Source organism: Macrosteles quadrilineatus, unplaced genomic scaffold, assembly GCF_028750875.1.
Source record: "Macrosteles quadrilineatus isolate MER2022 unplaced genomic scaffold, UCM_ALF_1.0 Scaffold_1__1_contigs__length_201487025, whole genome shotgun sequence".
NCBI classification, from domain to species: Eukaryota; Metazoa; Arthropoda; class Insecta; order Hemiptera; family Cicadellidae; genus Macrosteles; species Macrosteles quadrilineatus.
Genome location: NW_026542594.1, coordinates 87,996,732 through 88,009,064, shown reverse-complemented (window position 1 = coordinate 88,009,064; position 12,333 = coordinate 87,996,732). Strand labels below are relative to the sequence as shown.

At 34.2% G+C, this 12,333-nt stretch overlaps 1 protein-coding gene across 8 annotated transcripts in view; it reads right to left on the bottom strand.

The window, feature by feature from the left end:
• Positions 1-12,333, bottom strand: part of LOC128984169 (protein hu-li tai shao) — a 156,049-nt gene that overhangs the window by 143,050 nt on the left and 666 nt on the right. The window lies entirely within an intron of this gene.

Genomic DNA, 12,333 nt, shown 5'->3' with positions numbered 1-12,333 from the left:
TTCATCACATTTCCTTTCTTACAATTCTGTAAAATACATACATTGTCTTCCATTTTTCCAAATGAATGGCCATTTTAAACAAGTGCTGTGCGACATTTGATCTTCCCGGTTTGTTGTTTCTCCATGCAGATGTGTGGTTTTTTAATCGTTTAAAGTTTACAGTTTGCCAATATAAACCTGGTTACAATTTTACAATTGGTAAAATGTTCGTCATGACGAGAAAACTTGCGCAAAACTATCCATTATTTCATAAAATGCCCTTTAAGATCATAATTCCTTTCTAAAGGGAACTTTCCATAGCCTACGCCTAATGTTTAAAATACCTCAGAATTACTGTGTAGGCCTACTTATTTGTTTGTTATTCTTTCAATTTATTACCTTATTAAAATCAGATGTGATTATTTGTTTTCACCACACTATGATGTTTTAAGCTGTTTTACATATTTACGTTAATTGGTGGCTGAAAGTTACGTTTTGCTGGCCATGCCAGCTGTCATCGTTATTTGGGAACCGAGCAGGGTTTTACATCCCTAGGGCCGCAAAATGAGCTGCACGCTTACTACCTAAAAAAAAGTTTTTTTCATCTTTTTTTTATTAACAATCTGTTCAAGTTGAACAATAAGCAAATGATATGAGCAAGTGATACAACATTAACTTGAAGAACATGAGCTAGTGATTGACCACTGTCAACACTAGCTAACAAAGAGAATTTTGATAACACCGAATCTGAATGGTAGGTCCAATATCGTATGTCGCTTCAGTCTGTAAATGGTGTTGTGATTGTCCAATAAATTAAGTGCAAGATGATTTAAATGATTTTCCAATTTGATAATGTATTTTTCACTAGATTTTGTAATTTTTTCTTTGACTGTTCGAATTTGAAGATCATTATGGAGTGTTCTGTTGGTAACAAACCAAGGTGCGTTGACAATTTTACGTAATAATTTTGATTGGTAACGTTGAATAATTTCAATGTTTGAGGTACTTGCTGATCCCCAAAGCTGAATACCATAAGTCCAAATTGGTTTTAGAACTGTTTTGTACAGTTTATTTTGTGTACTAAGTTTTGATTTAGGTCCAAGAAGCCAATTAAGTTTAGTTGTTTTTAAATTTAGATGTTGTCTTTTAGTCCAGATATGTGCCTTCCAATTAAGCTTTGCATCTAAGTGCATGCCCAAGTATTTTATTTAAACTGTTACTTGAGGGAGGTGAATATTGTTCATGGATACTGGAGGACATGTAGCCTGATTTAGGGTAAAAGTAATGTGTGCTGATTTATTTTCATTAATTTTGAACCTCCATGTTTTACACCAATGGGAAATTTCATCCAAGTTTAGCTGTAAATTTGCTGAAGCTTGAGCCGGATTGTCGTGGACAGATAAAATCGCCGTGTCATCCGCAAATGTAGCAACCATAGTGTTTACACTTTCTGGTAGGTCCGATGTATAGAGAATATACAAGTATGGTCCAAGCACGCTTCTTTGGGGGATTCCAGATTCAATTGGGTAAAGGTCAGATAAGTAATTTTGATGTTTAATTTGGAAAGTTCTGTTGGTAAGATATGATTTCAAAATAGGAAAAACTGAATGGGGTAGTAACTTCTTAATTTTGAATAGTAGGCCTAAGCCAGAGTGCTTTACTTTGTCAAATGTCTGACTGACATCAAGGAAAGCAGCCGAACAAAATTGTTTGTTTTCCAAACAGTTTCAAATTGTATGAACAACCCTATGGACCTGTTTCACGGTGCCATGTCTCCGTCTAAACCCGAATTGGTGCCCTGGAATGACGTAGTCTTCTTCAAAAAGAGCTTGTAGTCTTTTGAGGAACAATTTCTCAAACAACTTAGACACTATAGGTAAGAGACTTATAGGTCTGTAGGAAGTGATTTCATGAGGAGGTTTTCCTGGTTTTGGTATGACAATTAATTGGGCTTTCTTAAATTGAGTTGGTATGTGGTCTAGTCTCAATATAGAATTAAAGAGGAATGCAATAAAAATAATTCTTTTCCTCGGCAGTTCTTTTAACATTTTCCCAGTGATAGAATCGTAACCAGGAGATTTTTTTCGGATTTAGTGATTTGTCAATGGTTGCCTTAATTTCGGTAGGTCTGAATTTTTCCAGAGGAAAGTCAAGTTGAAGTGGAGATTACTTCTTCTTCATTATTAACCACACCTACATTTGGCTTGAATACATTGGAAAAGTAATCCCCGAAAGCTTCAGATTTTTCTATGTCACTCTTAGCCCAGCTTCCATCCGGTTTACGAATTGGTGGGGGTTATTGAAATTTGGGGTTGCTTCAGCCTTTTTGTGACTTTCCATAAAGAGTAATACGTAGCTTCCGTAGCCGACAAAGATTGAGTGTATTCTTCAAACCATCGGTTTTTTGTGTCGTACAATAATCTTTTCAAATTCCGTGCTGCTCGGTTGAAGTTGGCTTTATCATTTGGGTTTCTTGAGTTTTTCCAAATTCTTCTGAGTCTTCTCTTTTCTGCTATTTTTTTCTTGATATGAATTGAGTAGCCTAGGCCTATTTTCTCCGATCTTTCACGATTAGGTAGAGGTGTGGATTCTTTGGCACAATTTTGAATACAGTCAACAAAGTGATCAACAGCAGCTTACTACATTTTCAGGACTACGTAGCTGTATGTTTAAATTTAAGTTTTGATTGATTAAATTTCTAAATTGATTCCAGTCCGTGTATTTATTGAAAAATATGTCCCCTGGTTCTTTGTGAAATATTTCGGTACTTAAATTTAACATAACTGGTGAATGGTCAGAAGATAGGTCAAGACAAGATTTTACTTCAGTGTAATTTTGATTAATACCTTTTGAAATAAAAAAGTCTAACAGATCAGGGATTTTTGATCAGTGGGCCAGTGAAAAATGGGTGTACTGATTGTCATTCATTAATCTTAAAAGCTGTCTGCCTCTGGGTGTAGCCAAACATGACCCCCATTCTTGATGTTTTGCATTAAAATCACCCCCTGCAATAAATCTATTACCAAGAGTGTTGAAATACTGTCCAAATTGATTGTAAGTTATAACATGCCTTGGAGGGCAGTACACAGCTGAAATTGTAATAGGACCAAGTCAATCTTCTAAAACAATGGTGGAAGCTTGAAGATAATCTTCCTTAAAACATGGTAGTTCATAGTATTTAATCGTGTCCCGAACTAGAATTGCAGTTCCTTCATGTGCAGTGTTGTCAGGATGATTAGTGTAGTACAATTTGTAATATGGAATTTTGAAATAGGTTCTATCTGTAAAACGAGTTTCCGAAATAAGCAATACGTCTAATTTGTGTTGAGTAATGAATAATTGAACCTCTTGGCTGTGCTGAGCCAAGCCATTAGCATTCCATAATGCCACTTACTTTAAGGAGAACATTCATTTTAGGCGGGCAATAACGGTAGTAAGAAGTTTAAGTAAAGTATTAATCTGTTCTGTTTGTTTAGATAATATGCTCTCAAAACGTGAAAAACAATTTTTTATAGTGTCACACAGATTGTGAGATTCTGTGGTTTGTTGACTAACATGATCATGACTGGAGTCAGGGCTGCAGATATACAAGGGCTGGCTCACTCCTTTGATGTTAGCGGTCACCGCCTGATCCTACTTCCCCTCCCCCGCCACTCCTCAGTGACGTAGCGGAGATACATCGGCGCGAGGCGCGACGGTAGCCTAGCACAGCAGTGCATATGTCGCCCGGCATCTACGCGCATATTAATAATCGTGTTTATAATAATGTAGTTTTACAGTGTGATTTTTAAAGCGGGTTTCGTAAACCCTCCAACTTGCAATGGGCGAACTTTGTAGTGGCAAGGCATTTTTGGCGACTTTGCAGTCATATTTTCGAAAATTCATATAAACTAAACCAACAGATCAAATCTATGAACCGTATTTATTATTTCCAACTTGAAGTGTTCTATAATGAAATGAAGAATTTGAAAATGGCAACAAAATAAATATTAAAAATATTGTACAAAATATTGTCAGTAGGTAGAAAAATTGCTGCATGAACAAAAAATGTTTCATAAGATATACAAATTGTTTGGAATGTATTTCCCTACATGGAAATATAAACAAGACTAGCTGTACCCACGGGCTTCGCCCCATTTAACTTCATAAGTATTCGCATGGCTCATTCACGTCCTGGTTGAAGTTCGTTCGCTACGCTCACTCACCTTTAGGATGGAGCTCGTTCGCTGCGCTCACTTGCCTTCAGGTTAGCTCGTTCGCTACGCTAACTCGCCTCCAGGTTGAAGTTTGTTCGCTAAGCTCACTCACCTTTTGGTTGGAAATTAGCTGTTGTCATAAATAAAAAAAAAATAATAGTGCTGCACCCTGTTGGTAATACTTGTAACTTTTATGCTATTATTGAACATCATAGAACAGAACCAACTTGTTTAATTTAAACAGCTGTTAAGATTCATTAATTACTTTTAAATATGAAAAATCATAAGATTAACATGGGGAACTACAGAGCCACTGGGGCGGAGCCCGAAAGGGTTTTGGAGATAAGAATATGCTTTAATGTTAATCGGGAATGTGAGCTATCATCATGCCAAATTTCAGCACAATCCGTCCAGTAGTTTATGCGTGATTGAGCAACACACACACACACAAACATACACACAAACATACACACAAACTCACAAACTTTCAGATTTATAATATTAGTAAGATTCCAATTACCATTTATTACAAAGTTATGGCCCAAAAACAATTAAATGACAAGTTTCACGATTTTGCACAACAAATTTCAAATAAAACCAAATAAATGTAAATAAATGTATTATAATAAAATAAATAAATGTATTATCAAGAGATAAGAGAGAAGTAAAAATAAACATTTTTAGGCAATAATATTGGAGATCAAATAATTTATTTTTGTAAAAAAATACAACCGACTTCAAACTCTCTAAAAAGAATGAAATAATTTCAATAAAGTAAACTTTTGTATTAGGCAAGCTCACGTATTTTAAGTCGGCGCGGCTCTATGATGATTTTTGATACAAAATTGAAAGAGGGTGTCCATATTGCAGGTGACTATCTATAACTAAAGGCGTTAATCTGCATGTCTTTTTCATAGTTATGCGTTAAGTGATATTTTATTACCGTAATCAGAGATCGGCATTAAAGTGGTATTAACGAGTATCTTTAAAAAGATTATAACGCATTTAAATGTTTCTAACTTGGAAAAGTAACGTTTTAATACTAAACTAGCTTATTTCCCCTATCATAATATCAAACTAAATTATTTTCCTATTCATATAGAACATTTGTGTGTGTTATTTTCATAATGCATTTATTCTGAAGTAAACATAAAATACAAGAAAATATTTCCTTAAATATATATACAAATCAGTTCAGTATGTTTTTTATATATTTACTAGCTGACCCGGCGAACTTCGTATCGCCTAAGTTATAGGTTTCCCCTAAGACAGACCGATGGAAAGAAAGTACCGTTACGTTTAATTTTCAAGATGATCTCGTTCGCATCGCTCAATCACGTCCTGGTTGAAGTTCGTTCGCTACGCTCACTCACCTTTGGGTTGGAGCTCGTTCGCTACACTCACTCACCTTTAGGTTGGAGCTCGTTCGCTGCGCTCACTTGCCTTCAGGTTAGCTCGTTAGCTACGCTCACTCGCCTCCAGGTTGAAGTTCGTTCGCTACGCTCACTCACCTTTTGGTTGCAAATTAGCTGTTGTCATAAATGTAAAAGAAATAATAGTGCTGCACCCTGTTGGTAATCCTTGTAACTTTAATGCTATTGAACATCATAGAACAGAACCAACTTGTTTAATTGAAACAGCTGTTAAGATTCATTAATTCCATTTCTCATAAGGTTAACATGGGAAACTCCAGAGCCACTGGGGCGGAGCCCTTTTAAGAATTTCGAAACGGGAAATAGTTTACGTCCGATTCGCATACCTACAGAATTTACACACCAAATTTCATAACGATCGGTGAAGTCGTTCCGGAGGAGTTTGCAGACAATCACTGTGACACGAGAATTTTATATATTAGATGTTATCCAGCTACAATTTATTGATTTTCAAAATACACACACAATATTTAATTTCAATCATATTTGCAGTTTGAGCCGCGCCGACTTGAAATACGGGAGCTTGCCTAATACAAAAGTTTACTTTATTGAAATTATTTCATTCTTTTTAGAGAGTTTGAAGTCGGTTGTATTTTTTTACAAAAATAAATTATTTCATGATTTTTAGTGACTGTATAATTTTTTATATATTAATTACTTGAGGTTTTTGATAAGCAAAACTGTTTGAAACAATCAAAATTTCCACAGAACAATCATTATTTTAAAACTGCTTGAGTCACCTGTTCAGGTTACACAATCAATGGGTATGAAAATAAACATTTTTAGATATTCCTTAAGAAAGAAAGAGTTGTCCATTACATTAGGCCTAATGAAAAACTAATTGTCTATTCTAGATATATTGAAATGTCAGACATCATCGTTTCCTGCAATCGGTGTACTTCTACATTATAAAAAGAAATACAGTAACGTCTCAAGCCTTTTGGAACAATATGAAAGTTATTCCTCAGCTACCAGCACTAAAAAATCTCTCGAAAGTGGAAAATTGGTCGTTAACACGTATAGTACCTTTGGAAAATATTATATGAAAGATTGGTTCAGCTTAAAGTGGTGTAAGTCATGTAGGGGGTTTTGTTTGCTCAAGATATAGCCTAGTCGAAATTGCAAATCATCTTCCTCTAGGATTTTCCGAAGCAGGCATAATAGTATTGATATGTTATAGTAACTGGGTAAAGAATATTAATAAACATTCCACATCTGCAAATGAAATATGTATATGAAAGATTGGTTCAGCTAAAAGTGGTGCAAGCCATGTAGGTGGCTTTGTTTGATCAAGATATAGCCTAGTCGAAATTGCAAATCATCTTCCTCTAGGACTTTCCGAAGCAGGCATAATAGTATTGATATGATATAGTAACTGGGTAGAGAATATCAATAAACATTCCACATCTGCAAATGCATGTTTAGTAATAAAAATATTTAACACTTTTAAGACAATTGACGATTATGCACTTTCACACTTCTTAGGTCGTGTAAGGAATAATTGCATTTAATTTATATTTAGACCTGTTTTACGAATGCTTTGGTTTTCACAATACACCTTTAATTGTCAATATCATACAGCTATTCACTGAAACATATATATTTTTGTAAGTCAGAATATTCAATACTAAAAACAGAATTACTGTATACACAAATCAGGTCAAACGTTAAAATACATTTTTTATAGTAACCAAAACAAAATGCATTTTTCTCAAATGTAATTCATTTGGGCTCCATGGCAAGAAATAGTTTATTGATCAATTTGAAGCAACTGTTTCATGAAGAATTGTCTGTAGCTTCATTTAAATGGTTTCAACTAACAGCTGTAGGAATGTTATTATTATTTATTGCCTTCTCTGCACAAATGTAAACAATCTGCACAAATGTAAACAAAATAAATGTTGAATATTTAAGGTTTTCAGAATTTTTCACCGAAACAAATATTATACTTAAACATAATATATAAGGTACCAAATAGAAACTCTCCTGGTTATTTTGGTGGTGGAACCACACTGATCGGTAAAAGAACCACAGAGAAATTGGTGAACATACATAGAAAAAAAAAACATCGCCACAGACAAATTGAGAACCTCCTCCTTTTGTTGGTAGTGGGGAAGTCGGTTAATGAAGCAAGAATTGTTTATGTATACATTAGAACCTCTTTAATCCGAACCCCTGTAATCCGAACGTCCACTAATCCGAACGCCTTATTGCTGTACTCTATACACAGTACAGTAGTTCTTTATTGTATACTGTATCTATTGATATACACACCGAATTATTTCAATTGTAATGTACAGTACACTATTTACTCCCTTTGTTTACTACTGTATTAAATAAACACTGTATTTTACTTTATAAAGCATTTTTCACTTTTCCCTAGCTATTGTTATGTAAAAACAACAATATGTTCTGTAATCCAAACTATTCAATAGTCCGAACTACCCCCGGTCCCAATTAGTTCGGATTAAAGAGGTTCTACTGTACTGATCATTTCAACAGATGTTTATGACTTTTAATAAATGTTTATATTTGTCTAGAAAAACATTTTGTTATTCACACGTATATATTATTTTTTAAACCCCACAAACCAACTACCGTATATAAAATGAAAGTAAACTTATTCCTCTACATAAATATACATAGTTATAAAGGCAAATATACAAAAATAAATATTTTATAGTTTTTTCTATAAAATGCTGCTGTGCCTTTTTCATTTAGCGATTAAATCGTTTGTTAATTATGACAAAATGTTTCAAAAACGGGCTAAATGTAATGTCCCAGACCTCAAATTAAGAAAGTATATCCACATAAAACAGTTTATTAACTAAATAAGTACAATTTTTACAACTAATAAATATGATTAAAGTGATAAAGTCAAACCCGCGATATTCGTTGTTGGTAAACAGTCAATGAAGTTCACAAAACTGGCTAAAAAACAGTGTCTCAAGTTTCTAAAAGTAATGTCACATTACAGTCGAGGCACAATAAATAATATCGTAACGAAACATTTACAACTTATAATCACGATGTAAACAACTGATAAAGTAAAATCACACCAAAACTCGACTTGTTAGTTATTGGTCAACAGAGATTGAGATTAGTTAGTCAGGCAACTTAATGTATATTTTTGCAACTATATGTTATTTTAATGTATTGAAATATGTAGGGCCTATAATAAAATGTAATTGATTAATTGAAACAAGAGGTTCTACCCGCGAATTCACGGACGAACAGAAGCCACCATTAAATTAATTTAATCAACTTTGACTTTATATTTCATTTAAAGGGCCCAAGTTCGAGAAATTGTCATCTGAAAGGGTGTTAAAAGCAGTGGAACCTTCATACCTTAAGTCCTAAGGTTGGCCGATGTTAAGTACCTGTAAACGCAGCTCTCTTTCACGACGTCTTTAATACTTTACTTTAATACTTTTCAATGAAATTGCGACCTGTTAAAGATCGGTGACAACCTCTTGGAACGAAGAACATACATGGTTTTAATCCCATATTTATTGTGTTTCGAACACCTTTAATCACTCACTTACCTCTAACAGCTAGAAATAGCTTCACTGTCCATTCGCCGCACTTCTTTTAAGAACATAAAAGTAAATAATAAAATAAGTAAACAAAAATTTAAACAAACAAACTATATTGTCAATTGCATTGGCCGGCTGTTGTTCACTAAATTCATCGAATAATAACTTCCAAAACATGCAAGGCGTAGCCCTTTGGAAATCAGCCCGTGGGACAGAGCCCTTAGGGAGTTCGTCCATATCAATACTTTTCGGCAAATCTACACGCTCAAAGCTTCATTTTGATATGCCATATGCCTATATTTTTATTTGGTAAATTGCCTTAACCGTTTACATAAAATTTGATTGTATCACTTTAATAACATAATAGATTCTTCTCCTTCCTGTAAAAGTTTCAAAATAAATGTAATTTTATACAACCTCAATGTATTTTATATCCTCAATGAATCCTAAAAGGTATGAATAAGTAATAAATAAATACAATTAATAATCCATACTTAAGATACATTCGAGCAATACGGACACAGATATTACACAGTAACTTAATACATTGGATCAATAACTACAGTATTCTTAGCCATCGCTTTACATTCCACTCTCATCCTTAAATATCTACTAAAGTTAATTTTTTACTTATTAAAATTGATGTTAGGCCTATACGTAATCCTATTTAAAAATCAATTAGGCCTACTTTTATACAATACATTAATACCTAATAAAAATCTAATGTCCAACGTAGAGCTTAATAAACGCAAAATGTGCGGTAATACCAGAGCTGACACAGGCAAAGATATACGGTGCCGGGAGCCCGAGGTATCGCCGTGACGTCACAGCGGCGGAGTGGTGGGGAGCCACCTGGCATCACTTTCTGAGCTCGCGTGGCCTAGCCCTTGTATATCTGTAGCCCTGGACTGGAGTGGCCAATTTCACTACCATTCCGCGCAGTTTGAGCAAATGTATCCCTTCTTTTAGGCTACTAATGAACTTTTAAGTAGCCTAAGGTATTAGTGAAAAATTATCCATATGACGATAATGTAAACAAATCTGGGAAGGGAATTTTAAAGGCCTCTGGGGCATATCTCTAAGGGAATTTACTTAGGCCTAGTTTTTCTTTGGCTGGCTCATCTACAGACCGAGACCTTTCTTTGAACACCTCTACCAAGTTTCTACGCCCAGCCGTTCTCTCAAATTAGTGGAGACAAAGTTTCCAATTAAATATTTCGATTCCCCGGATGTTAATATGGGAGAAAACCCAACTTTGATGGAAGATCCTGCCCTAAATAAAAATACCCCCGCCGCAGCAAACCTGCAGACTAAGCGAATTTCCATTTGACTGATTGGATTTACACTGAAATGTCTACTTAAAAATAACATTTATTCTTGATTTAAATAGAATTAGTTTAACAAGTACTTAGGTTTGCTGCATCAGGGAGGGTACCGGTAAAACTGTTTTTTTTGTAAAATGTGAATAGTTAGTAAGAAATAAAAACATTTTCCAAATTTGATCAAAATATGTTCACAAACAAGCAAACTACAACAGTTTACTTATTCTCGATAAGAATAACATGGGAATTTTAAATTTAGAAGTTTTTGGAATTTTCTCCGTAACCATTAGGCGCATAATAACGCTTCAATATACTAAATTATTTCTTTTTTAAGCTCTACAAAATGGTTTAGAAAGAAATTGCTAAATTTTATGTTTTTTTGGGTCAAAAATGGGAAAAACCTATTTTTACCCCATAAAACCCCCCGTAAGCCCCCGTTCCCATGGTCCGATCATGCTGGATCGCGAACTCGTTCAAATAAACGTACGTTTACACGTTTGTACCAAATTTCATCAAAATCGGATCATTTTTGCTTCAGTTATCGTGCTGACGGACACATATATATATATATATATGTAAATATATAGGGTATATATATGAATTTGAACGGATGGTGTTTTTGGCCTCTAGGGACCTCAAAACGAAAAAAAAAATCAGTCCCGCGTCCAGGTCTTACCATGAGTACTACGGTAATAGCTTATTCCCTAGGCTATACTTATGGGAAATTCGCTAAAAGATTTAAAAAAATGAAAAACACTTTGTAAAACTACAGATCAGGGACAAAGTTTAATCATCAAAATCGGTCCAAAAATGAGGGAGGAGTTCTGTTCACAAAAATGGCTTTAAGCAAATTATATACCTTATATATATATATATAGGCTATAAGTTATATATATATATATAAATAATATAGGCCTATATATTTAGATTTTGGATGGGTGGGATTGGCGGGCCTTAAAGTAATTAGGCCTATTTAAAAGATGCATGGGATAAAAGATGGGGGTTAATCCAAGAATTTAAGTTAGGCTAATCTGTGAAAATCATTTTCCCAAATTTTTTAGGTAAAAAAAATACCTAGGCTATTTTGGAAAATTTTCAAAAAAAAAATAAGTTCGCGCTCAATGAAATTGTATAAATTTTAGGCCTATAAATATTTGAAAATAGCCACTTTGTTCTAAATTTTATGAGGATTACATATATATAATAATATAAGGAAGTAGATTTGCAAATAAATAAGTTATGGTCAAAAAACAGATTTCAGTACATAGCGTTTAGCTAAGAATGCATACTGTAGCCTAACCATAGCTAGGAATCTGGCTGATAATTTACATCAATATCTCTACCTACTTTCTTCAGGATCATCAACCAGCCCTTCAAAATCACTTAAATCTTCTTATAATGCACCACGTATATCACTACTTTTGATTTTTAACACTAAAACAATGATAAACGTAATAAAACACATCAGTCATCGGTCCGAGGTTAACCAAGCTGTTTACAAATACGCACGTCAGCTGTCTACTACAATATTTTCGGAACTAAAATGAATAGCGCTTAGAGACAGACCTCCGGAGAAAGCTCTGAATCTAATTAAAAAGAACGATACCTAACTCGATCCAGTTCAATCCGATTCAGTCAAGTCATAGAGCCTTCGACGTAAACGATGTTCGTGTGTCGAAAAATTGACAAGTGACACTACACAAAGTGTGTCGTGAGTCGATTTTTCGACAAGTGACGCTCGGAGGATTAAACTTAAACGGCAAAATAGAAGTTAACTTAAACGGCAAAATATAAGTTAAATCATTATTAAGAATGAAATACTAACTTAGGCTAATAACAATTAAATTAACTTAGGCCTAGGCCTAGG